The sequence below is a fragment of the Neopsephotus bourkii genome, unplaced genomic scaffold (assembly GCF_033783945.1).
Source record: "Neopsephotus bourkii isolate Nb327-2 ecotype Australia unplaced genomic scaffold, CSIRO-AGI_Nbou_v1 NB_107, whole genome shotgun sequence".
In the NCBI taxonomy this organism is placed as follows: Eukaryota; Metazoa; Chordata; class Aves; order Psittaciformes; family Psittacidae; genus Neopsephotus; species Neopsephotus bourkii.
In genome coordinates, this window is record NW_026900624.1 from 8,338,634 (window position 1) to 8,364,686 (window position 26,053).

At 43.9% G+C, this 26,053-nt stretch overlaps 1 protein-coding gene across 16 annotated transcripts in view; it reads right to left on the reverse strand.

Annotated features, from left to right (window-relative positions):
* Positions 1–26,053, reverse strand: part of PPFIBP1 (PPFIA binding protein 1) — a 113,112-nt gene that overhangs the window by 61,838 nt on the left and 25,221 nt on the right. For 15 of the 16 annotated variants that reach the window (XM_061359624.1, XM_061359618.1, XM_061359610.1 and 12 more), the window contains one exon: positions 18,718–18,793. The gene's annotated coding sequence lies outside the window, so the exon portion shown is untranslated. Of the gene's footprint in view, positions 1–16,860; positions 16,992–18,717; positions 18,794–26,053 lie in introns of those variants that run through there. The other variant, XM_061359553.1, reaches the window with a different exon arrangement.

Here is a 26,053-nt window from a genome sequence, read left to right on the forward strand (position 1 = left end):
ACCCCATCGCCCATGGCCCGATTAGCAAGATGAACAGAAAGTGCCAGCTTTACAACAGAGGAAGATGCAGCTTATGAAATGAAGAAAAATCTTAGCAGTCATAAACTTAACGCATGCTTGCATCAATGCATGTTTGATGCCAACAGGGGACAGAACTGCAGCTGCTACAAGCCTACTTAGATTTCTGTGGTGTAACAAGGTTACTGAGACTAAGGTTACTTGCTACAGATGATCTGCTAAATGTGAAACATTTTGTTTTAATTACATAGAACAATGCCAAATGTCTGTTTCATTAGATATAGCAATATGTTGTGGTTTATTACTAAGCTTACAAACAGTAGGCTGCCAGTAGAAGACAGGACTATAATGCACTAAAATAGAGAGTAAGATAACTTTTAAGTGAGGTGCATGAAGTTTTATAATCCAGTTGCAATAGCACAGTGCTAATGCACCTATATACCACCTGGTTTGGGTATCCAGTGCAGTCTAATCAAAACAAGAGGCTGCAAAGCTTTCTCAGGCACCAGGATAAGCAGTGGATGGGGTAGCACACACCATTCTGTACTGCCCAGCCCAGTGGTGCCATGATCCAAGTCAAGGAATCTGAAGCAAACTTAGGTGTGACTAATCATACAACAAGGATAATGCAGAAATACTGACCTGGGCAAGAGTTGAATTGCCCATCTCCATTATTAAGTATCTGCAATGTGTTTAAGCCAATCTACAATTCTGATATGCCAGTGAGATTTACAGACTGTGTTGGAAACCCACTTTTACACACCAGAAACCTTGCAAGATCAGATTTCTCCCAAAACTCAAGATTTTACAGGGAGGTAATTACACTTGGATTACAATTTTCATTAAGAAAGAAAAAATACTATACAATCACATAGTTGCTGAAGGAAGTTTGATGTGATCTGAGAATATCCTAGAAATTTGAACACAGGAAGTCCCTTATTTGACATGTAATATAGTAAGACATAGAAGGGATGTGACTGGGGGAAGCAGGATCACCTGACTCTTTTTTCTAAGTCTGCAATAGAGAAAAAAAACCCCACCATCTTAGGCTGCTTAACTGTTTCCCTTCCCTCAACTTACAGATATAGTTAAAATAAAGGTTCAAAACCAAGTCATTTAACAGTATTTTAATTAAAAGTTGCTTTTATAACATAAAAAGACCAAAAGTACCCTCATTGCTGTTTTGTATTTGTATTGGGAAAAAGTAGTTCTTGTGTAACTTCATAGTTTTCTAACTTTCCTAAGCCCCACTGTAACAGAAGACAGTGAGGATTTAAGGTCTGCCTAGGCCATGATTTACACACATCTAATTAGCTCCTCCTGTACACAGTCACCCTGGAGCTCTTGGGACTTGCTAATGTAATTCCTGCAATTAAAAACTTTGATGCCAGAATCCTTGTTTGCCAAAAGGAAAAACAACCCCTCCGCCTGCACAGCAGGGCATGTTTTTACAGGAGTGGATGCTCAACTGTAAAAAAGTTCAGATCCAAGATCTGAAACGCTCTCAAAATTTGAGATATTTGAGAGCAGTCTGTAATCCAACAGCCTATTGCCTCCCAAAGACCACCATGGCCCCACTCCAGTAGGTAAACCAGTGTAGATCAGAAATTTTGGGAGCTTAACAGACTGGTTTTATCTGGCCTTACCCAGGGATCTGTGCTGGACATGGACTCACGCTGTAGGCAGCTCTGTACTTTGGCTTCCCTGCCAGAGACCATGTTAACTTCTTACTGCGTCATGGACATTGGCAACATAGAAGGGTGAAGTTTCGATTTTGTACTAATTTTGATTTCCCATCATCTGCCATGATGTGAATTCAAAACTAGTACAAAATAGTTCAATGCATTCTGACAGGCAACACTCAACAGTGTTTTGGATGAATTAATGATCTTTAGTATTTCCATACAAATGTTCCTCTGAATATATAATCTCAAGATAAAACTTCAAAAATCTCAAGGGATCAGATACACTTTTAATGCTACGCTTCTTTGAAGTATTTTCCCTTTGTATTTCAGCAACACTTCAAAGTTTCCCTACTTACATACAAATCAAGTTAAGACATCTAATGCTAAAAGAAGCAGACATTAAAAATGTTTCATTTTCCCAGACTTTTGTGGGGGGTAAGACTCAGTCTTGTAGAAAGGTATATATTAACCATGTGCCAATTTTCACCATTTCTCATGTACCAAAGGTAAATAAAAACAGGGGACAGCCCCAGCGCCTGAAGATCCTGGTCCCAGTGAACAACACAGGTTTAAGCTGTAGGATGCGAACAGTCTTGCTGAAACCAAAAGGGAACTTGTGATCACTAGAAGTGCCCAGTCCATGAAGGCCACAGGAGCGAGGAGGCTGCATGTGGGAAAAACAAATATCCACATGCACTGTCAAAACCTTTATGAAGTTTAATAGGGATGAGCTGATAATCTTCAATGTATTTTTTCAGAGGCAAGGGGGAGAACTCAACAGGACTCCTAAAACACTGTGATAGTTGCCAGTGAAAGGGAAAGGGGGCGGCTGGCAAGATGTACCAGGTCTCTGTGCCTCAACCAAGGACCTCACTGAACCAGCTGGAAAAAAACAAAGGACGTAGAAGTTGTCCTCTGTTACCATGCCAAAAAAAAAAAAAACACCTCACCCAAAACCAAGTCACAAAAGTTCACCTTCAATAAACAATAGTGAACGAGCTTCCTCAGCAACTGTGCGAACACCTGGTGCCAAATCCTTCGTGGCACACACGGAGGCTCAGGAGTTACCTGGAGAGAAGTCTTGATTGTTCTCAAGCACTAGAGAAGTTTTTAAAGGTTGATTATTGCTTCATATATAATAGATCTATGAAAAGAACTACTTTAAAACTATTGCCCCTATATTCATTCCCATTTGTTAAGGCTGATTATTTTTCATGTGTTTATTGAGCCATCACTGGAGGGACTGTTTCTGATTCAGGCTATATTTAGCTCTGAAGCACTGCAGATTTTGTTTCCCTGGCTAAAGTTAGGATGGGATCCTCCCTTAGAGGAAGATCTTGCTCTACTGAATGGGAAGCAAGCACTCAGAAAGCCTAGTCTGGGCTTGCAGAAGAAACTGGTGATTCCAAGGCCCTGATTACAATGATCCTGCTGCTTAAAAACAGAAGAGTAAATCCAACACTGGCAAGAATGTTTACTTTACGTATACAATAGACTTACAGCTTCATCCCTGTTTAGGAAAAGAAACATTACTTACTTCAGAACGTAAACCATCATACACCTTCATGCTGGAGTCCCATCACAGTATGCTTTCTCTCAGGAACAGATTATAATTTACTACTGGCAGTAACAGCCTGCAGCAGAGTCATTTAAGCAGCTTGTCAGTCACTGGACAGAAACAGGAGCAGCTCTAGATCACAAGCGTGCTGAATGCTCACAGAAAGGTCCACTGTGCACCAAGTCCCCCCCGCCCAGTAGCACTACAGTAATCACCCTCCTTACAGCATGGAACTCTGCCACTTGCATCAATGGATTCATCTACACCAAGTAACACTGTTCTATGCAGTCAACATGAGCGTGATCCCTCTCCATATATTGAAATTTTGCAAGTGCTGAAATACTTTGCAAATACTGTGTTACTGAAGTAACACTGCTATTAAAGGGTTTTCTAGTCCAAAAAGCAAGACTACAAGAAAGCTCTAACTGCTTACATGCTATAACACAGGGACTTCTCTAGGACAAACTTTCAGAACCAGCCACTGCAACTATGCCTAAAGTTTGCTAAGTTGGGTGCTCCTGCAATTCATTACACGCTTCAACTACTTTACCCAGGGAAACAGCCTTACTTGATCACTGAAGATAAATGCTGTGTGCAAATAAGCTGTAAGTCCAACAGGAAGCCCTGTGGAAACTTGTGGAAATAAGTACACAGAGCATGAAACTAGGGGCAAGATTAGTGCTGTTAAAGCCTTACAACAGTATGTTGCCAATACACTGTATTTCATTAACAATGATCTTCCCAACTGGAAAATGCCTTAGCTTCAAAAGTGACTGAAGGAAAGAAATTTACTTATTTTCTGAGTTTAAGGTATATTGCAATACAATCTGAGTGGAAAATAATATTAAACTTGTTGCCTTTAATACGAGTTTATGAGAAATGCTGAAGTAGTGCTTTCCAAAATAACATTCCCTACACACCTCCTGCTGTTAGAGGCCTTATTCTGCAGTTTATGTTTTGATCTCCCAACTTTTCCAACTCTGTTTTTCAAGCTGAAGTAAAAAAATCTTTGACAGAAGCCCAGCTCCTTAATCTTGTGAGGTGAGAGTAGAGCAGAACACTCAGAATAAACCTCATTTCTATGAAAAACAAAACAACTCAAACAAAAATGAACAAATAAACAAAAACAAACAACACCCCAAAAATTTAAAAAGCATTGTCCACATGGCAGATCCCTGAGAAAGTCACTGTCTCCTCATTTTTCTTAATAAAGTTTTAGAAGAAAGTCCATCTTATACATTTTATAATGTTTAAGAGCAATCATCACTCCAGTTTATCTAAATCCTGATTGAACATCCAACATTAGAATTATAGAATGGTTTGGGTTGAAAAAGATCTTAAGCTCATCCAGAACCAACCCCCTGCCATGGGCAGGGACACCTTCCACTAGACCAGGTTGCTCAAAGCCCTGTCCAACCTGGCCTTGAACACTGCCAGGGATGGGGCAGCCACAGTTTCTCTGGCCAACCTGTGCCAGTGCCTCAGCACCCTAACAGTAAAGAACTTCTTCCTTATATCCAACCTAAACTTCCCCTGTTTAAGTTTGAACCCGTTACCCCTTGTTCTATCACTACAGTCCCTAATGAAGAGTCCCTCCGCCAGCATCCCTATAGGCCCCCTTCAGATACTGGAAGGCTGCTATGAGGTCTCCATGCAGCCTTCTCTTCTCCAGGCTGAACAGCCCCAGCTTTCACAGCCTGACACGATTAAAATAAAAGGTTTCACATGTACATTCAGAAAAAGAAGAGAGAAAAAAAAAAAAGAAGCAGCCAGAACCAGGTATCTCTGTGTGGTAAGAAGCAGATACGTGGCAGTGGAGGTATCCGAGACACACAACTGGCCTTCGGGATTTGTTTTCTATCTTTCATTAAAACTTCTGACAGTTCCAAATAGCAAGCTCTTTTTTCCCTGCAAATGTCTCAAATATCAGAAATGCATTCAGGCTTCTCACAGTATTTTAATGAAATACCAGTTCCCGCTCCTCTACTTGACTTGCAGGCAAAATCTGCCATTTTAAGGAGATAATCTTAAGCAGCTTTCTGAGAAATGTCAAGAATACAAAATTGCCATTTCTGAGCTCTGGTTTTGTTGGCGGGGCTTTACGGGCAGGTTTTTTTTCCTACCTCCCCTAATAATCCATTTAAATTGTCTTTAAAAAGAAAGTGGAGCACTATCCAAGATGAAGTAGTGTGATGTGCTGTATTTTACAGACTGCAAGACCTGAATCAGTACTGCCAGCTAATTAAAAACCTTCAAAAAAGTATGGATTTAATTCCCCATGTTGCATTATTGTGTCTAAAACTGAGTGACTTAGGAAAATAACAGGAACAAGACAACTACTTAAATGGCATCCCATTTTTCTAATCCAAGCCTCAGCTTTCAATGAAATGATTGATGATGTTCAGTCACACTTCTGACATTATTGTGTCCGTTTCAAAGCTTGAGCAAGACTACTTTAATGTTACTCAGGCAAAATTTGCTTATGATTTATAGAAAAATTTTTGTTTAAGTAGAAGATACCTTAACTTGCTGTTGCTATACTGCAATACCAGCTCTGTCCTCAGTGCTGAAGATCATTCCCACTTCTGGACACCCTCTTCCAACTCAGCACAACCCAGGCCAAATCCTGCCTCTTGTGCTGATGCTGCAGGAGGTGCTGGCTGTGGCAGTGGTCTCACTGGGAAAGATACTACCAGCTTTTGGGGGGCCGAGGTGGGGTTTCTTCATGAAGACTGACTGTCTGTGCTCCCTTGCAGCTTAGAATTGGGCAGGACTAGACTGCTTATGTAGCTTACACTGCCCAACTATTGAACCAGGAGGAAAAGAGCCAGAGGACATTCAGGTGTCTGAAATAGGGGACCCATCAGTGGAAGGATAAGGTCAATATTGAAGAGATTGACCTTCCATGGAGGGAAGGGATTCAGCACGAGTGTGTACTTGGCAGGTAAGAGGCAGGTCTAGGTAAGGTACATAAGGTCATCCCCGACACCATGTGCTTCAAGAGCAGCCCACTGAGTAAACAGGTAGGAAAGCCAACCTGATCAGACCATGTGCCTGGGAGCCTTGGGAGGAGACATTCAGCACTGACCCCACAGTGAGTGACCAGCAAAGGGGCTTGTGCCCAGAAAGCAGTGCTCCAGCTACAAGGGCTGCTCTGGGGGCTTGCAGGAGGAAGGAGGGAAACCAACAGATCCTGGGACAGAGAACTTCTTCAGGCCTGAAACCAATGATGAGAAGCCACAGCCAGACAGCCACAATACTCCTTCCAGCCGGAGGAAACATTTCTGGCTGCAGGTGAGTTCCCACACCAGAAGCACTCCTCAGGATGTACTTGGCAGTGCTTCTGGTTGCTGAGACCACCTGCTCTGTACTCACAAGCCACCTCACACTGCAGCAGCCTGCAGGCACAAGACTCTCCTGGTACTACAGTAGTGTGGCCCAAGGCAGGAAACTTCCAGCTGAGGTGGGGAGAGCAACTTGAACATCTACACAGCAGTCTGCCAACAATAAGGGTAGGTCTATGCTGTGAAAAATACATTATCTTCCTAATTCCAGCTGCCACTCTCAAGAGAGCTAACCTGACTGAAGAAAGACATAAAGATGAAGTAAACTGGGCATTAAATCAAAAGAAACTGCTTAGCTAAACCAGTTGCTCTGAAGAGCTTAGGTTACCAGTTGCTCACCTGAGCTGAGACTCCTGTTACTCTCGTCTTCATGGCTATTTTTAACATGTACGGCCTGCCTGAGTAGAGCCCATGTTCATTTCCCTGTGCAAAATTCTCACCAGTGGAGACTTCTTACTCATGGGAAAGTAGGGAGAAAGACAGCACTTCAAGTGGAAACAGCATCCAGGAATCTCAAGCACAGCTCCACACTGCTCTAAGGCCACACTTAAGTGCGGATGGATATGCAATCCATGACTGAGCAATCATTATCTCATGATAATGAGACATAATCAATGCTATACCTGTCTGCAGATCCCAAGCAATTCACCTTCAAACCATTTAGAACTGGGCAAAGTATGGGGAAGACGTGAATCAAGTGTTATTTCCCACTAACACTGGAAAATAATACAGTGCTCTTCCAAAGAAAGAATGTATCAAGTAATTAACAATAGACACCCCCCCCCAGCATTGTACACATGCCAAAACACACATGGCATCACAAGGATGTCTCCAGTATCTCTGTAACAGCAGCGGGTTCCTTGGAGGTTCTCTTGCCCAAGATCTGTGACCCAGCCTGTTGCTCCTTTGCTTGCAAGACCTGACAAGATCCCAAGAAGCTGAAGTGGCTGTAGGCCAGCAACCCTGTGCTGTACTGTGCTCTAAAGAGCCATATGCAAATGCCTAATGAGGGTAACATGACTAAACACGTTTCCTCTCCTGTTGTAATGCCAGCAAGGCTCCAAGCTTCTAGATAATACAGGAGATAGAAACGCAGCCGTATCTCAGTGCTCCATGGTGTGGGTCACAGCTTTCACTACAGCTGTCATAATACACTGTAAATTATACACAACACACACCCTTAAGAATGCAAACCTCAGAACTGTCTACATCTTTTTCAGTAGCAGAAATTAACAGATGTTGACAACTAATCAGATAGTAGAAGAATTAAAGGAGACAGACATAGTTACTACTACTATTTGTTGTGTTTATACATGGTTTCTTGCCATAATAACTGACTACACTAATAGTTTCTTCTGATGTAGCAATCTAGCTGCACTTCTCCTTCCCATCCTCCCAGCATGCAGTTATTTCAGTTGCTCAAAGCACTGCTGCCCCTACCTTTAGTGACCGGGGATCATCACTGGCTGACAACACCCCGCTGAACATGGAAGCATGTCTTAAATACCACACCCAGGCACCAAGAAAGCCCCTGGCACCACACATCCGATCCAAATGAGAGATTGCAGCAACTATCCACAGCACATGATACCCTATTCCTGCTGGTCTGTGCACACCACTCCTCCTCTGCCCAGAGCACTCCAGCACAGACGACAGAGGTCACCTGAACAGGAGCACAGCTGCAAAGAAGGCCCTAAATGAAACAATGAGATAAGCTATAAAGGAGCAGGAACACACAAGTGAAGGTAAGGCTAGCTACTCTAGATACTCACAGGATGCAAAGGTGTCAAACAGTGTCCAAAACTGCAAGGGAAGCAATGAACAGCAAGCAACCAAAAACAGAGGGGAAAGGAAGGGGAAGGCAGTAATAATGGAAACTGGGGCCAAGGTCTTGGATGGAAAACCACCAAACCCACAAAGCCCTGTGAGCACTTGCAAGCTGGCAATTGCAGACTGCATTTCCTCCCTTGCCAGACTATTTTGGGGCTGAAACACTGACAGCCAACAAGGGTCTCCTGCAGATAGCAAAGATGTGGCAGAGTGGCAGCCCCCACCTATTGGATTTTCAACTCATGCTGGGAGCTGGCAGCAGATACAAATGGGAGCAGAGCTCAGTATTGGTTTTCCCAGCACCTGATAAGATGTACAATCCCATTTTCTGTCTGTACACAGACAGAGCTGGCTGTTCACTGCCCAGATGGCAGAGCCACCACAGCTGCTTTACTGCCTGGTGGGGCTTAGGCAGAATGACATACAGGGCACATCAAGTCTTGACTGATGGGCATCAAGCCAACCAGGCAAACCACCCCTGACACTGAGCCTTGTGAGTATAGTCAGGACTGGTTGCCCAGTCCCACAGCAGAGTTGAACTTTCCAAATGTTCTGAACAGCTCCTTATCAGCAAAATGTCTTCACAGCAGCTCAGCATCTCACAGTGTTTATAATCTGGTCCCCTTAAACTGGATCAATAATCTAGCTGAACCACAGCCTGAAATAGAGGCAGTCTCTATGTCAGCACAGGATCTTTTCAGCAAGACCCACCCAGCCTGAGATCAGCAAGTTGTGTAAGCCCACATTTGACAAGCATGATCCTTAATGCCACTGAAGTCAACGGGTAGAACACTGGCTTCCTGATTCATAAGTGATCAAAACAGCACCTCAAAATACAGATCCTGCCAGCTTTGTGTAACTTGTAGGTGCTTTCAGTAGTATCAGGTCTGTGGTAATAAAGTTCACAGTAAAATAGCAGCTCTCCTCACCTTGACTGACTTCAGTCCATCAGCTGCCAGACATGACCTCTGCCACAAACCGAACATGAGCAAGTCTCCACACACATCCTGATCATTGTGGCTTCAACCTTCTTTCCTTCTCCACTTAGGGGCATTACTGGAACACAGCTATGGTGGTGAGGTGAGAGGGTGTTTGGGTCCAAAGGAAAAACTAAAGGTACAAATCTGCAACAAAGGCACATTCTCTTCCAATATAGATCTTGCTCTAGATCACTCTGGTTCAGTGATGTGAAGTGCCATCACAAAGAAAAGCAACTTCTTGATGAAGATATTTCTAGGTAATATTTTCTTCAGGTTACACAGAACCACTGTGACCAATTGACTTGACTCCATACGGAAAACAAAACAAAAAATGAATCAGGGCAAACAAAGGCTGCTCTATCATATGAGAGAGCTCACATGGTGAGAGTTCAGGCTGTGCCTGCAGAAGGGAATGAGTCAGGCAAAGCTTCCACTGAAGTGCCTGGGTGCCTGGGAGAAAGCTGACCAACCTCCCCAGCACACAGACAGCAACTTTGCCAAAAGTTAACAGCCTTTGCAACTCATGGCAAGGAGCAAAATGCTGGCTACTCAGTCGTCAACCTGCAGGGCACACAGCAGGCAATATTAGTTTCCTTAGTTTACCAGGTACTGATTAGCTATTGATGCCTATATGATTGCTAGTTTCATTGTGGTTATTTAAGAACAGATGCTAAGGGCATGAGAAAAGGAACCTCCAGGCACCAGGATGTTGGCTTGGTTAAACAAGGAAGATGTTTCAGATATCTGAGCTCTTGGATGACACTTACGTGCCACAGAAAGGATGATTCTGCTCCCAAAATGTACATCTTGTCCTCACCAGTGCTACTCACTGTAGGTCTCTGAGGAACTACTTCATCTCTCTCAAATCAGGGGTTTAGTACTGGGGGATAAGCTAAGTCCCTGCTGCTTTGCTTACTCAAATCACTGTGCACTGATCTGCTCAGGGCGGAGGAAAATGAAAGAAGGGTGTTTGCTAACCTACCACCTCATTGCACACCTCAGCAGAGGTACATCAGAGGAGAATCAGGCCTTCAGGAAACAAACAAACCAACAAAGACAGGAGAAAATACAGCAATCATTGCGCTATCCTAATGAAACAGCCTGAACTCTCTAGTCTCACCATTACATTACACACTAGATGATTCAATTGAATTTGATCTTTCCTCATAAGGCAGGACTATTTCCTTTCCTACTTTCTTACAGTAACTCAGATTTGTCTATGTCCTATTTTTGGTATCTAAATTAAGAATATTGCTCATAACAGGATTATATGGCATTTATTCTGGAGAGTAAGATACTGATACAGCTAAAAATTCAGTATAAACACCGCGTGGATGTAAGCCATGACATTTATATACCAGCTTAATAAGCACTAAGAGGAATTTCTGATGTAGGGCACATGATTCTCCCTTCATTTCAAAGGCAATTATTTTAATACCACGATTTCAAAGTGTGATGAGTCCTTGAAAACACTTGCAGACAGACAGCTTTATCAAAAAAAGCTTCCAAATCCTGAAAGGACAATTTCAGGTGCATCTCCGGTTTCAAGATAAGAGCACATGTGGAAGTGAGTGTATAGGCTGGCCAGCAGATAAGCAGGCTGAGAGAAACATCAATTTTATGCAGTATGGATCTCAGCCTCAGACAAACTGAAAGGCTCAGGAAGATTGAACACAGAGCTCCTGCTTCAGCCCATCCCTGGCTGTAACCAGCACCATTTGTACTGCCCTCGCTGCCAAGGGAGTACCACTGCATTCACACTCCCTGCTCCCAGCAGGTTTCTGGAGCAGTCCTGCTGCCAAGAGTGGTCCTTGCTTTTTACCTGGAAGATCCTGCTCTGTTAACTTCAGAGAGCCAGCTTATAGCTTCAATCACAAAAGAGAAAACAGCCAGGCTCCCTGGTTATCACTTGTCAAACCTTTTGAGCATCAACTCAGACCTTCTAAAACAAGAGAAGTAAAGAACAGGCCAATTTGTTGCAAAGACAGCTAGAAAGATGGTTTTCTGTTCAAGACCTTAAAAGTTCCCAGCACTTTCTGACAGCAGTTTGATGCCCCAGGCAAAAAAAGAATGCCTGTTCCATGCCCCCTTGGGCAAGAGACATCCACACACCTGGGCCATCACTTCGAAGCCCAGGAATACCCCAGCCAGTCCCAAGGGAAGGCATGTGCCTGCTGGCATCCTATGCACCCCATGGCACAACGCATTTTCCTCCTGAACCATCAGTTGCTTCCCTTAAATGTCAACTCGTACTGCTTCATTTTGCAATCAAAGGTTATCACCTGTCTTGCTAATCCTAGCATTTTCCCAAATCCACCCCGAATCCCAGAGTCATGTATGTCATAAACATACTATGCTAAGCAAAACTATAGAAAAGGGGGAAAGAAGAAGTCCAGGTGTCATGCAAGGTTTACATGAGGGCGTGGGGCATGGGCAGTTGGGCAGGCAGGTTTAAAGTGGAGGTTGCAAATTTAAGATCTTAAAAGTCAAAAAATGCTCTGTATTCCCTCATGTTATTTCAGAATAGTTTCTTAGTTAAACCAGTATAACTGCAGAGGGCAGTAATCAAGTTCACTATGGGGAACTGCATTGGCTCAGGTATCCAACACAGTACCTGCCCCCCACTCTGGCTGTGATCAGCTTCCCGCTGCCATCTCCTATTTCTTTCTTTCCATTCAAGCCAATGTCCCTTCTCCTACCACTCTCTTCCTTCTCCTGATACTCTCCCAGTCTCCTGAGTGCCCATGATGTTCGCGATCCATCTGTAATACATGACAGCTTCTCCCTTATCTTTGCTACTTGCAAACAACTAGGAGGAAGCATGAAAAAGAAACAACCCACCAACCAAATCCCAAACAACTTTGTCCCCAGCTCTTGTGCTTGGCACAGCTGCAGCAAGGCAACAGCAGGAGAAGCCCTCTCCAGCCCCACAATTATTCTGTTGGGCTTCGGGGTGATGGTGCCCTGTAGAGTTGCTGCCATATGGGGCCAGATGCAGCATCCAACTCTCAAGGCTCTGCTGAGCAGAAGAGCACACAATTCTTCTCACAGCTGAGAAATTACCTGAATTTTGGTGAATTTGGGGGGGAAAGGAGAAGGAAGAAGTACATAGACAGGTCATTCCCTCCCTCTCATTAATTTCCAATACCAAAGTAACACGCAGAGATACTGAAGTAACTCAAAAAAATTCCTTGGTAAGGGTATCAGTGTGATCTGAGCAATTTGCCCTGAACACATTCTTGGAAGCTCTCACCAGTTTTGGATACAAGACCTCAAAAATATTACAAAACCCAAATTAAAAACAAAAAAACCCAACACCACAACAGCCCAAGGCAAACATGCAGGTCATCACATGCTGAGCTGCTGAGGTTTCTTCTACGTCGATGAAATCAAAGCCTAGTGAGAAAAGTTGTCAGATGACAGAGACACAAAGACCCCACCACAAGTGCTTGCTCCCTGCAAATAAAGCATGAAAGCCTGCATACCAACTGCTCTGCACCTACTGCTGTAAAGCCCAGGTCTCAATCCAGCCCTGCGGGTTCCTCAAGCCCAGAAACGAAAGACCATCCAGACCGATGAAAAGCCACATTCAGCTCCTCAGAAAGTCAGCTGACAAGTAATCAGCAATTTGGGTATCATGAGAAACACTGGATGAAATCAGAGCACTGTGAGCATGCTGTGGCTCAGGATAGATCTGCTCAACACTGGAAAGGAGCACACACAAATGAAGTATCAGCTACACAGGGACTCGAAGATAAAGAAAAAATACTGGCTGTGATGCCTTGGTGCTGCTGCCCATCACTGAAGGTCTCATCTAAGGCCTCAGGATATCTGTCCCAACCATCAGAAACAGAAAACTAAATATAATCTTGGAATCAAATCATGACCCTCTAAAAAAGGCTCAGCAAAGTTTCACATCCCCAGATAGAGAGCATGGCTGAAGACAGTTGCTCTCTCCACTGCTTTCACCAGCAGAGCATACCTAGAATAAAGCTGTGTTAAATCATGTAGACATTAGCCAGAAGGTTTACCAAACAAGGCACCTGAAGCCAGCCAGAAGGTGGCCAGGGAACCGCTGAGAACCTGCGGAGAAGCAGCCATGGGATTTTGCAAAGAAAGATGAAGAAATTCTGTGTGTGATTTCTGTGCTCCTCTGCACCAAGCCACTCCACACCAAGAAGGTTATCTGCCCTCCCCAAGAGGACTGAACCATTCTAATACCCCCCAGTGCTCCAAAGCGCCGCTGTAAAAAGACAGAAGTCCTGAAAAAAACAAAGTTTTAACAAGCTTTAAATAAGCAGTCAACAAAAGTGTTACCATGACCTCCTCTGTAACAGAAATCATAATCCCAGTTTACTACTTACAGCACTCATTTTTTCTACATGGCATGCAACACATTTGGGGGTCTTCTCAGCTAACTAAGCAGTTGCAAATCAAGTCCTACAGCCTACAGCAGTTGTATAACATTATTCCTGTAAATGAAGTAATCCCAGACACCACCCTGAGCCAACAGCTTCCACTGCAGCCCATGAAGGGGAAAAAAATAAATCCTAGCATGGCATGCGGTAGATGTGACGAGAAGGATTCGTTTCTATATATGCCATGTGTTAACACAGTCCCCACTTAGGATGGCTCAATTTTCCCATCTCAGTCTCAGATGGAAAACAAGATGGGGAAAAAATATTTCACATACTACAGAAAAGGCTTCCCCTGCTTCTGGTTCAAGAGGGAAGAGGACGGAAGGAGCAGAAGTGACACTCTCACCTCCCCAACCCTAACCGAATTCACACACTGTTTTGCCTTTATGAACTCCAGACAGTTCCTGCATACCTCCAACCACACACTAAGAAGTGACAATCACATCAGTGAAGTTAGACGACACACTGAAAAACAAACACCAAATCCCCCCCACCAACAAATACATATAACTAAATAGTTCATAAGGTTAGGCAAGATGATTAAAGATAAACAGCTCTCCTCTTCCTCATTCTTTTTAATCTTTTTTTTTTCTTTTCCTCTTCTTTAGTTTAAACAGGAAAAATGTGTGGTGCTGTCACAGAATAGTAAAAGTCAAGAAGCTGGGAACTCAAGTTGATTTTCTTTCCCCTTTCATGGCTTAAGGTCACTTGATTTCTCTTTCACTTTCCCCATCTGTAAAATAACAAAGAGAAACTACTACACAATGTTATAGAAATTACTCAATTCATAGCCATATAGTTCTTTGAAGATGCAAACAAAGTGCCAAGCATTATTACTAGAGGATGAAATGATACATTTTCTCCCCCAAGCTATATAGAGGAAAAAGGAAGCCGTGCAAACAGCCAACTATATTCCTAATGAGATGCAATACTCAGAAAGTGGGACATCTTAAAAAAGATTGGACAATCTTCTTCCAGCTCACAAAGATAATTCCCAATACATAAACCTCACAGGATTATAAATGTAGAAAAGAAACGTATCATTTGACGAGGTTTCTGCAGACAAAATAAGCTTGTTTAAATAAACAGGGGGAAACAGAACATTCTCAGTCTTGGAAGAGAGCAAAAAGAATTTCTCAAAGAAGTAATGGAAGAAATGAAATGAGATTTGAAAGCTCTGTGTGGGATGAATTTATGTTTTCTGGATCTAAAACAACTGTCAGGACTGGGAAAGTCAATTAAATAAAAAGGACCGGATGGGAGGGAGGCAGGGAAATAAAGTGTGCAACAGAGGTCACATGCTAGATAAACAGGGCAGTATGCTAACTGTTTACCTCTAAATACAACTCCCTTTCTCTCTGCAGAGATTTGCATATATTAGAGACACCATCAGTACTGTGGGTGAGTGTAATTTCAGTTACATTACCCAAACCACGTTACATAAAATGCAACAAGTGTAATAACATCCAGCTTTCTGCAAGCAGCAATACTGCCTCTCAGAAGGAGGGAACGAAAAAGCAACCCGAAAAATCCTGCCTCCTTCCACCTCCACCAGGGTGGCACTCTCCTTCCCCATCCCCTCCAGTCCAGGATCGCTGCTCAGCTGACAGGCTTATATGGGACACGGGGTGTCATTCACACAAGAGAAATGTTAACTCGGAAATCAAAAAGTAGATCAGTGGCTTTAACTCTTACCAAACCCAGCAGCAAATCAGATCAAAACTGACCTTTGACCAGCATCCCCGTATCATTTAATGCCCTCTTATCGTTCCAACAACACACTGGGCTATGGCAGAGGGAGGTCTGGGCAAGGGGAAGGCATCACATTTCTTACAAATAAGTAATTTTACTTTGCACTGGACAATTTGCTGTGCAGCAGCCTTGGGTAACAAGTCAGCATGAAGGCAATACCCCTGCCCTACGCACCCTGAAGTTGTGGCAGTGTAGCCTGTGCTGTGCCTCATGCCTGTCCCACTGCCATGCTCTGCTCCCAGTGCTCCTCTGCCCCATGCCTGCCCTTGCACACACAGTACAGCCCCTCTGCTCCAGCAAGCAGGCAGGAACAGGGCTGGGGATGGCCTGCGGAATCCTTGTGCCCCAGCCACAGGCAGCATTACACCTCCCATAAACATGCAGAGCAGTCACAGGCTCTGGGGAAATGTTTTAAATTGTCACTGTTTTGAGTTTAGCACAACTATTAAAAGCCCAAGAAAAGCTGTGTGTGGGCTGGACTCTGCAGGACAAGTCAGCTACTGCTAATAAAGGTAATAGAGTACACAGAAATAGCCTTATACTTCTTTCCTTCCCATATTCAACATGGCATTGAGAAAAAAAAAAAACATCACCAAATACTAATCTTTGCTATTTGCACACAGGCACTGTAACAGGGTGGACTGGACACGTGCTATTTCAGTGCTGCATGGGCACACCCTTGTCTCAGTTTAGGACACTCAGACAACCTGCTGCCACCAAACACAGACTTTAACTCAAGGCAGTCCCAAGAACTGGTGGAGAAGGTGACCATGTACCCAAAAATCCGCTAGGAAAGCAGCAGCCACAGGCAGTTATGACTGAATCTGGCTACACGGACATAGTTAGGTTTCTGTGTCTTCATGACACCACACTAAAGCATCTCTCTCTGCTAAGGCTTGTTTTAAAAGTCTTATTTAGCTCTTCTGGGTTATTCATAAACGCTGCCTTACTGTGGTCCATGGCTGGACTGACAGCACCATGTGTTTTTAACACAGTGCTTGCTAGGGAGGGAACAATGGGATGGGAAACCGTGCTTCTACAGCTAAACAGAGGCAGCAGGCAAAGGCACAAAAACTCTACTGGAAACACACTGGTGTATTCTGTGTGGTGAGATTGAAGCTCAGACATCTGGGCTGAACTTGAGGCAACCCAACGAGAAAGCCCATGTTCCTGGCTGAGAGAAGCAGACAGCAGCCTGAAACACAGCCCATTGCTCCTGTCAGTGCTGGGTCAGGCACGGGAATTTCTTGCTATCCTGTTAGGAGAGGCTCTTACTTATTTGTTTAACAGAGAAAGCAAGCAGCAGCCAGAGAAATCAGCTCCAGCCTTCCAGACCAGTTGCTGAGGGCAACAGGCCTGACTCAGACAGCATACCTCCAAATACCAGAAACATGCTGCCACTGGAGCTACGGGAACGGAGAAAGAAGAACTGAGCACCTGCTCCTAGCAGCCTAGGATGGACATGGACACACATCCCCTTCCCTGAAGCAATAGCTCAAGGGACAGGGAAGACAAAGCAGATTTAGGTCCTAAAACGTCTGCTCCTGAGGAGGGGATCCAGCACAGCATCTGGAGACCAAAGAGGTAGAGAATTTGAGCAAAGGCAAGACATTTACACAATGATGCCAGCAGATCAAAAGCCTCCAAACACATCCAGCAGAGCATGGAGGCCAGCCAACATCAAACTTCTAACGATGCTTTTACAGCCATGATTGACTCAATTCAAGCTGGAGTGCAGGGCCAGCTGGAGTCCAATCCCTGCAACTGTGATAAGCAGCAATAAAACTGAAGAAATGTGACCGGGATGGGAGACAGTAGATGATAACCACTTCTGGATCCACCAGACCTCTGATTAAATACCTGGGGAATAGAAGCATTTGGCACTGGAGTTTAGGATTCATGACAAAGAGCAGCATCCACTTCTTTCCAAGTCCAGTGAGAGACCTTGGACAGTCTGTGAATCCCAGGGAGGACTCACACACAGCAGTTTAGTGTGGGAAGGGCCAGAAATCCAAGAAGAGGCATCTCAAAGGCTATGGAGAGGGAAAGGGAGTAAAAGAAGGGAAATAATATTCCAAATGACACACCAGTCCTTGCACACTGTGGGCCAGCAGTGAGGCTAGGGATGCAGAACAGCACTAGGGAGCAGCAATGACCAAAGCCAGGAGAACCAAAGGATGCAGCATGCTAGTAGACAGCAAGTGGCTGTACTGAGTATGAAAGAGTGCAGCAGCATGAGTCAGCAGGGACCAAGCAAGGAGCTGGGACCTCAGTGGTGGTGTTACAGGGTGAGCACGTCCCAGCTTTGGGGGGGGTGCGTGGCTGAAGTGCAGATGAAGCAATTTGACACAGCTCTCCAGCTGGAATTTAGGATGCTAAAGCATACTGTATCATATTGCAATATCCAAACCAAAGTAGGTGAGAGATAACCAGTCCCAAAACAAGACTGCCAGCTCTTACATGCACTAGGCTACTTGGATCAAATCAGTCTAGACTGAATGCAAAATACTGCTCCTTGAAGTCACCTAAACCAGATCATTTCCAAGGGCTAATGTAACTGATAAGTCTATCTTGCTGAATGCGTTTTCACATGAACTTGCCCTGGTAATCTGAAAGCTCTTTGCAGTTTCTCTGCATGTTGACACAGACCTACTGAATCAGATGAACTGCACATGCACAGCACAGCTGCATCACACAGGAATGATAAGTCCAGTGGGCCTTGTGCTGGAGCACTGGTACTCACTGAGCCCACCAAATGCCACAGAACAGCTCCAGTGGTTATTTCAGTTTTATCTCTTGGATAATCAAAATATACTTCATTACTCTGCCACAGTCCATATGTGGACTTCAAATCCACCACCTTTAAAATGTGGAAAGCCTCCCTGAATCTAACCAGCAGCTCAGGTGTGTTAAGTGATGGCTATCCTTTAAGATACCAAGTAAATGGATGGCTATACAAGCAGAAGCAGCATGACACTCTTCTACAACTCCTGCTGGAAGTCACATATAGCATAATTTTAATGACATTTGAAATAAAAGCCTAAAGGAGCTGTTATGTAAGGTATCAAGAAAAAAAACGAACAAACCAGCAGATGACTAGATACCAGTGATGTGGTGGGTTAGATTACTCACCCAGAGGAGCAGACTTAATCCTGACCTCCACTGCCACTCTTCAGCAAGTAACACTGATCCATATAAACTTCTGACACTGAAGAGAAAGAAATTAAGAAATGTAATTAATCACTAAAAAGTTCAAGGTGACTTAAGAGTGATATCTCACAGAAGTTTATTGTCAAGTGACACCAGATACAGGAAGCACAGTCGATGACATACGTAACAGCATTAAAAAAGCCAATACCAAGAGATTCAAGGATGACAACTGATGTACAATGAGGAAATGAGCTTGTTTATTCCAAACAATTCCCAGCAACATTATTTCTTGGTATTGGGTGGGCCTGTGCCTACCCTCCACGTGACCAGCTGATCACATCCGTATAACACAACATGGAGATGGTGAATGATGCCTTTTGCAAGGCTTCCTTCTCACTACTGTGACTTCCAAAAAACCCAGTAGTACCCCATGTTGTTGCAGGTCTAGAGATCAGAGCTTAAAGTCAAGTCAGAGCAGCCCATAGTGCTGAATCAACCCTATAACTCATTCCCAACAGCTACTTCTGAGTCTCTTTACTATTTTAGTAAATCAAAGATGTTCTTTGTTACTGTGGTTTGACAGAAAGTTTTAGTCATGATACTCCCATCTACAGATTGTGGTCAAAATAAGAGCTATTTGGTGTGGGAAGCTAGACAAAAGTGTTCCGGGAGAAGGTTCTGGGTAAACTCTGAATCTGAAAAAGGGAAGTTTGGGGAATAAAGCCCAGGCCAATACCAAAAATACCTCCAAACCTAGGCAATTACATGAACTTCCATTAGAAGGGACTTAAGAGTAAGTCATATGTGACTACTCGGTGAAATACAGCTGGCAGAAGGATTGAAACAACCAGGAATGCTTCAGTATAACCCACCTGGGACACTGCATCAGCATGCGGAGATGCTGCTCTCAACAAAAATCATGCCAAGAGCAGGAACAGACACTGACAAACTGATATAAGCTCAGGACAAGCAAGCAACATGATCAGAAAGCAGAGCAGCTCAAAAAAAAAAACCCAAAACATGCTGGTCTAAAGAGACACAGATTAAGTTGACTTTGAGCAACAAAGACCAACTGCAAATATCCGGAAGGTGTAAACTAGAACAGAGAGAATTCAGCCTGTGCATGATGGAGACAAGCACACACACACAGACAAAAAGGGGTCATTTTCAGGTCTAGATATGAAAGAGCTGTAATAGATGGTCTCAGGGCACATAAATGACTGGGTGTTCATTGCTTCTCAGAGCAGTTTTTAGACTAGACTGAACAAAAACACCAGGGGAAAAACCCTACACCAAACACAAATGACCAGGACATATGAGCCTGTGCAAGCAGACTCTTTGTCACAGGACTGGGGCTTCAGGCTATTGCAACAGAACAATTATGTTCCTGTGCAGCACAGGAAAAAAACATCTGTCAGATGGAAAAAGAGACAAAATGTGGTAGGGCAGGGAAAAAACAATATTTGAGGTTTCTATAAAGGGTACTGCAGAATGTCACGTATTAAACTACAACGCTAGGGGAAAAGAAGTTAGTTAACAGTGTTATTTTAGTCTGCTTAAAGTAAAACCAAGCACTGAAATGGAAAACCTATAATTAGATAGAGCTTCTTCCCTTCATTACAAATATTTGACTCCAGCTGAACCAGGCGAGGCTCACGAACTGACAGGATCTTTGGGATTCACACTGCCCAGAGTGCCCACAGGCAGCAGTCAGGCAGAGGGGAAGGAGATGTGGAGCACAGCAGCTGCAGGATTTTGACGCGGCGCCCTGCTGTGTGGGGCCAGCTTGCTGTCATCGCTGCTCTGTCCCTCTTGACACCCACTTCAGTGGTGGTCAACAATCCTGCCCCACTTTCCTCATCCATCTTCTCCAGCGCAGGAAAGTCCTGGCAGCTTTTCAGAATGAAGCTCCTGCCCCACACTGCTGTGCCTGTCTCCCTTCATTGACATTGTCTTTAAGCACAGGAGAGTCATGCTCCCCACGAGCACTGATCGCCAATTGATTTGTTCTTGCCAGCTTGGCATGTCGGCAGCACCACAGCTATTCCCAAGCCTCTCCACCCTGACTATTTTGGTATATCAAAGATGTTCTTGTTACTGTGGTTTGACAGACAGTTTAGTCATTTCCTTCTCACCAGAGTCAGAGTTACACATGCACAGCCCACACCGCAGGCCAGCTGTATGGCCACTCACTATCTAATGAGGAAGGGAACACTTGCATTCCTCAAAAGTGAACTAACTGCCTTTGACCCTACCTTGTGAGCTGTCATCACAAGGATTCAGTTTGTTTCAAAGGCTGCTAGGGAAGTGGTCTACGTTTCCTGCCCCCCTGCTTCCTTCCTTCCTCAAACTCAGTTTTTACTAAGGAACTTCCTGTGCTGTTTTTGGCTGGGACAGAGTTAATTTTCCCCATAGTAGCTTGTATAGAGCTGTGTTTTGGGTTTGTGCTGGAAACAGTGTTGATAACATTGGGATGTTTTATTACCGCTGAGCAGTGCTTACACTGTCAAGGCCTTTTCTCACCTCACCACATCAGTGAGTGGGCTGGGGTGCACAAGAACACGGGAGGGAACACAGCTGGGACAGCTGATCCCAATTGACCAAAGGGACATTCCATACCATATGGCATCATACTTCAGCATATAAAGCTGGGGGAAGGAGGAGGAAAAGTGAGGATGTTTGGAGTGATGGTGTTTTGTCTTCCAAAGTAACCATTATGTGTGATGGAGCCCTGCTTTCCTGGAGATGGCTGAACACCTGCCTGTCCATGGGAAGTAATGAATGAATTCCTTGTTTTGCTTTGCTGGCGTGAGCAGCTTTTGCTTTACCTATTAAACTGCCTTTATCTCAATCCGCAGGTTTTCTCGCTTTTAGCCTTCTGACTCCCTTCCCCATCCCACAGATGGGAGTGAGCAAACAGCTGTGTTGGCTGGGCAACCACACCACTTCCCCAGAAATCTCAGACTCTCTCTAACCCTAGAGATAAGGAAAATTCGCTTGCACACCCTCACCTATAAAGACTCTTTTCATAAGTAATTTCTATAGGGCTGGCTGTGACGTTCACCCCAGTATTTCTCCTGTCTGAACAGGACACAGAGATCCAAGTGCTTTACCCTGCCAGCTGCATTAGGATGCCAGGAAGGCTGACAGCCCCTGAGGGAAGTCTGGAGGCTTAGGGATACTGGGTGAAAACTGGGACTTGTTGGCACTTCTGGGAAAGGGTGGAGGTTTTCGGGTTTAGCTGGAAAGGTAAATTATCACCCATGAATGGCAACCGGGGCAATAGCTGCTCTTACATCACACCCGATAAACGTGCCACAGAGCCTGAGCAGAGGGCAGGCGGCAGCCAGGCCTCTGGGGGACAGGACTTCTCCAGCTGAGTTCAATCCAAGTTCAATTTCAGTAACAAAAAAACAACCTCCCAGAAAACCACACTCGTGATTCAGAGCCCAATTTTTGGAATGATCATTTAAAAAGTGCGAGGCCAGGCAAACCAGGTGAGATAAAAGTTAATTGTGGTTTCTGCCTTCATACAGAGAGCACTGCGAAGCATAGCTGACCTCAGAGGAACCTTTCAAGTATCCCCAGGGAAAAAGAATAAAAGGTAGTTCAAGATAAACATAAAGACAGACAAAAGAAGGAGAGGTGTACAACATAAACTTTGGTGTTCCTTCCAGACAATAACCTCTTAACCAGGATGAAAACACAAATCCTAATCCTGCAACTTTGTACGTTCAGCAATGATACTTTACCTTGCCAGTCAAGGATTTTCTACAATAGCCACCCATTTCTTTTTCCAGTTCAAGAAGCAGCTTGCATGCAATTACATGGTGTATGAATTTAAACAGGATACAATCCTGCGCCTAAAGACCTGAAAAATGCACATGTTGCACTGTGTTTTCTTTCTTTTCTGTATTTCTTTGCTTTGTTCCTGCTGGAACCTTTGTTTCGGGAACATTTTTGGAAGAATGGAAAAGTTCTGCCTTGCCTAATCATATCTGATGAAGAAAAGAAGAGCTTCACGTTACAAGAGCCCCTCCTCTCTATTAAAAGCTAAAAAATGACTCTGTAACATGGGACCCAGAGCACCATTCAAATTCCTCCTCCTTCCCACACACCTGCTTCATGTCTGCCTGTCTGTGTTTCAATTAAAAAGCTACTATGACATTCTTCCTACATATTTTAAAGAAAATTCCACAGGCAACAGGACTCACAAAAGTTTGTATTTAAGTATCTTCCACCACCCCCTCTGATCCCAAAGCACTCCAGGAGCTAAGCCTCCTACACATGCATATGTCTGAATCAACTGCTTGATTGACTGCTTGGTTACCACGTTTTATAATCAGACCATTTACATGACGAGGACAAGTCGTTTGGCAATGGATTTTGGACTTTCAGCACCAGGAAATCACATAGGAACAAGGGACCTGGGCAGAAGGGCTGTGGCTGCTGAGGACAGCATCAGCAAGCAATCAAAGCTCAGCCAGCCACAGGAAAGAGCATAGAAGGTGGCGGCCACAGTTTCCCAGACCGGGAATGTTTCTTGAAATTCATAGTGAAGGTCAAGACAAGCCACTCTGCCCTGCAATGGAAACAGACACTGCGTGTAACACTGACCACTCAAAACCAGCACAGCTGCCTCTCCAGGAAACATCTGACAAGTTAGTGCTTACCCACTGGTCAGCAGCTCTGCACACATCCTGACCTCCTAGCCCTTCACAGTGGGGAACCAAAAGTCTCCATTTTCTCAGTGTAGTATTGCTTGGATCTCATTTGACAGCCACCCCTTTCTGCAGCTTGACTGCCAGGAGAAAAGGTGACAAGAAGCCTCTGCTTACCCTTTGTCTGACACATGCACAACATGAGCAAGTGCTCAGCTTCTTCCAGGCACCCTCCGCCTGCAGCCGAAACACCTCTTCCCAAAAGCCCAGACACACCTGCAGCAGCTTGGCCGAGCCGTGGTTTCACACAGGCTTCCACAGGTGCCCCCACACAGACACGGCTCCTTCGTGTCAAGACATGCACAGGCATTTCTGCAATCCTATTATTCAGCTTCCCCCAGACCTGTATAAATTAGAAATTTTGCAGAATTTTTAGCCTTTCCAATAGGAATAGATACTGGAGTAACACTATACTAATATTAATAATACTAATATAATAGTTGATGAATTTCCCCATGTTGGATACTTTTAAGGGTGCTGGGCCATTCAGTTTAGGTCATCCTTTGCCAAGAAAGGTTGGACCAGATGATTCTTGAAGTCCCTTCCAACCTGGCAATCTCTGATTCTGTGAACACCTAGCTCATCCCATGCACTACAAAGCACCTGCATCAAGCTTACATTGAGAAGATTCTTGCTTGAGAGGCGTATTTGATGCTTATGAGCTCTGCCTTTAGTCTGTGTTAATAGGCCATTTTTCCTCATCCCCCCCCCCCCGAATGAATCAATAGCTATCAGATAGAACCTGACTCAAGATTTATGAGGGAAGATTAATAACGTGTGCATTTCTGAGGAATTCACTGATGTAAGCTTATCATGTCCAGTTAACCTGCCTTCGAAAGGTGGGTGGAGGATTTAACACTAAGAAGCAAAGCAATGAAGAAACACTCATAGACTGAATGATTTGAGGAGCTAATGGTTTTCCATGGAGAAAAGTCATCAATACATGTCTTATTTTGGTACACTATATGGTACAATGTTTTGTAAAGGCCTTTAGGCAAAAGCTGGTTTGAACCTCAACAGAAGTAATCAGGGCTGCAGCGTGAGTAATTTCCTCATGTTTGTATACATCATCTGTCCACACCAAGTATCACCCACCAACACACAATCTCACTTACATTTAAATCACTCTGTCCCTGGATATATTTTTCAGCTGCTGCAAAACACCTAACAGATCTCTTATTTACGATGGGACAGGGTAGCTGCACCTAGATAAACACATAAACCACAGATGCTGTAGACTTTAAATTCATTTTTCTAGGAGGCTGCATACCTCTTGACACAGACAAAAACCACACAGCATCCACATGAACAAACCAGTCTGGCTTTATATATTACTACAGCCATAGCTGAAACCTGAAACGGTACTTGTCCATCTTGAACGTGCCAGTCTTGATCTTAAAAAAACAGGTTTCAGTCCAAAACCAGAGGGTCTGGCACACAGAGAAACCAAAGTGAAAACTAAAGGGACCTTAACAAAACTAACCACATAATTAACTCCAGTGACCCAAGCTGCTGCTATCTCATACAGTATTTTCTACACAAAACAGTACATTTGAACAACGTGCAAGCACAAATGTCACTGAATCAAAATACTAGCATTGGAGGCTACAAACAACAAAGCCAATCACCACAGCAAAGAAACACTTTCTGGAAGTATAATAAAATACTATAAATAATCTACTGAGTCAGAAAATAACACCAGACAGGCCACGTAACGCAGGACTTGCAAGACCAGCAGCAAGAACAAACTGCACAAGGTTTAAACAAAAGCTTTCAAACCACCAACTTATCAGATTTTAAGTGAAACTAGACATGATTTATACAAGGAAAAAATTTATGACTAATCTATGACTAATTTTAGACTAATCTCCAAGTCCATCTCTAAATCTGAGCACCACTCCATGCAATTCCTGTCAGCTAGTGCTTGGTTTTAACTCTACAAGCCAAAGCAACAGGTTATGTGGTTTTGTCATCTGTGAAAATGCAGACAACAGTTGAGAGAAGATGTACAAGTGACTGGAAGATACAGAAGATTATTTTATGAACTTAATTGCAGATCTCACATGCAGTGCCCATTTTATGAAAACAGTGTGGTAAGATGTAATCAGATATGAGAGAACTCAACCTCCCGAAAGACATTTTCCATGGTATGAATTTCATACCACCAAAAACTGCCTTCTGTCAGTATTCTGCCTCCTTCATAGATGTGTCAAGTTTGCTGACACCAAGGTGACTCAAGCCATTGATCCTGGTCATCACACAGCAACCTGGTGTATGTAGTGTTGACAGCTATCTTCAGGCACCACTTCTGTCCTTATGCAAATACCAATCAACCAGCTTGTGCCTCAAGCAGCCCTCTTTCTGGAAGCCAAGAGTTTCATTAGAGGTGACTGCTTTTTAGGGTGAGACAATCACAATTGGCTGTAACACTGCTATCACTAAACTAACATGAAAAGATTATGAAAATGTTTTCTCTCTGACAGGCACCAGTTCAGTCTTATTCTTTTACATATGCAAAAGAGCCAAGAAAAGTCTCCTTGTGCCTCTTGGAGGTTTATGGAACACCTTCAACCCTGGCATGGTCCACCAAGTGCCAA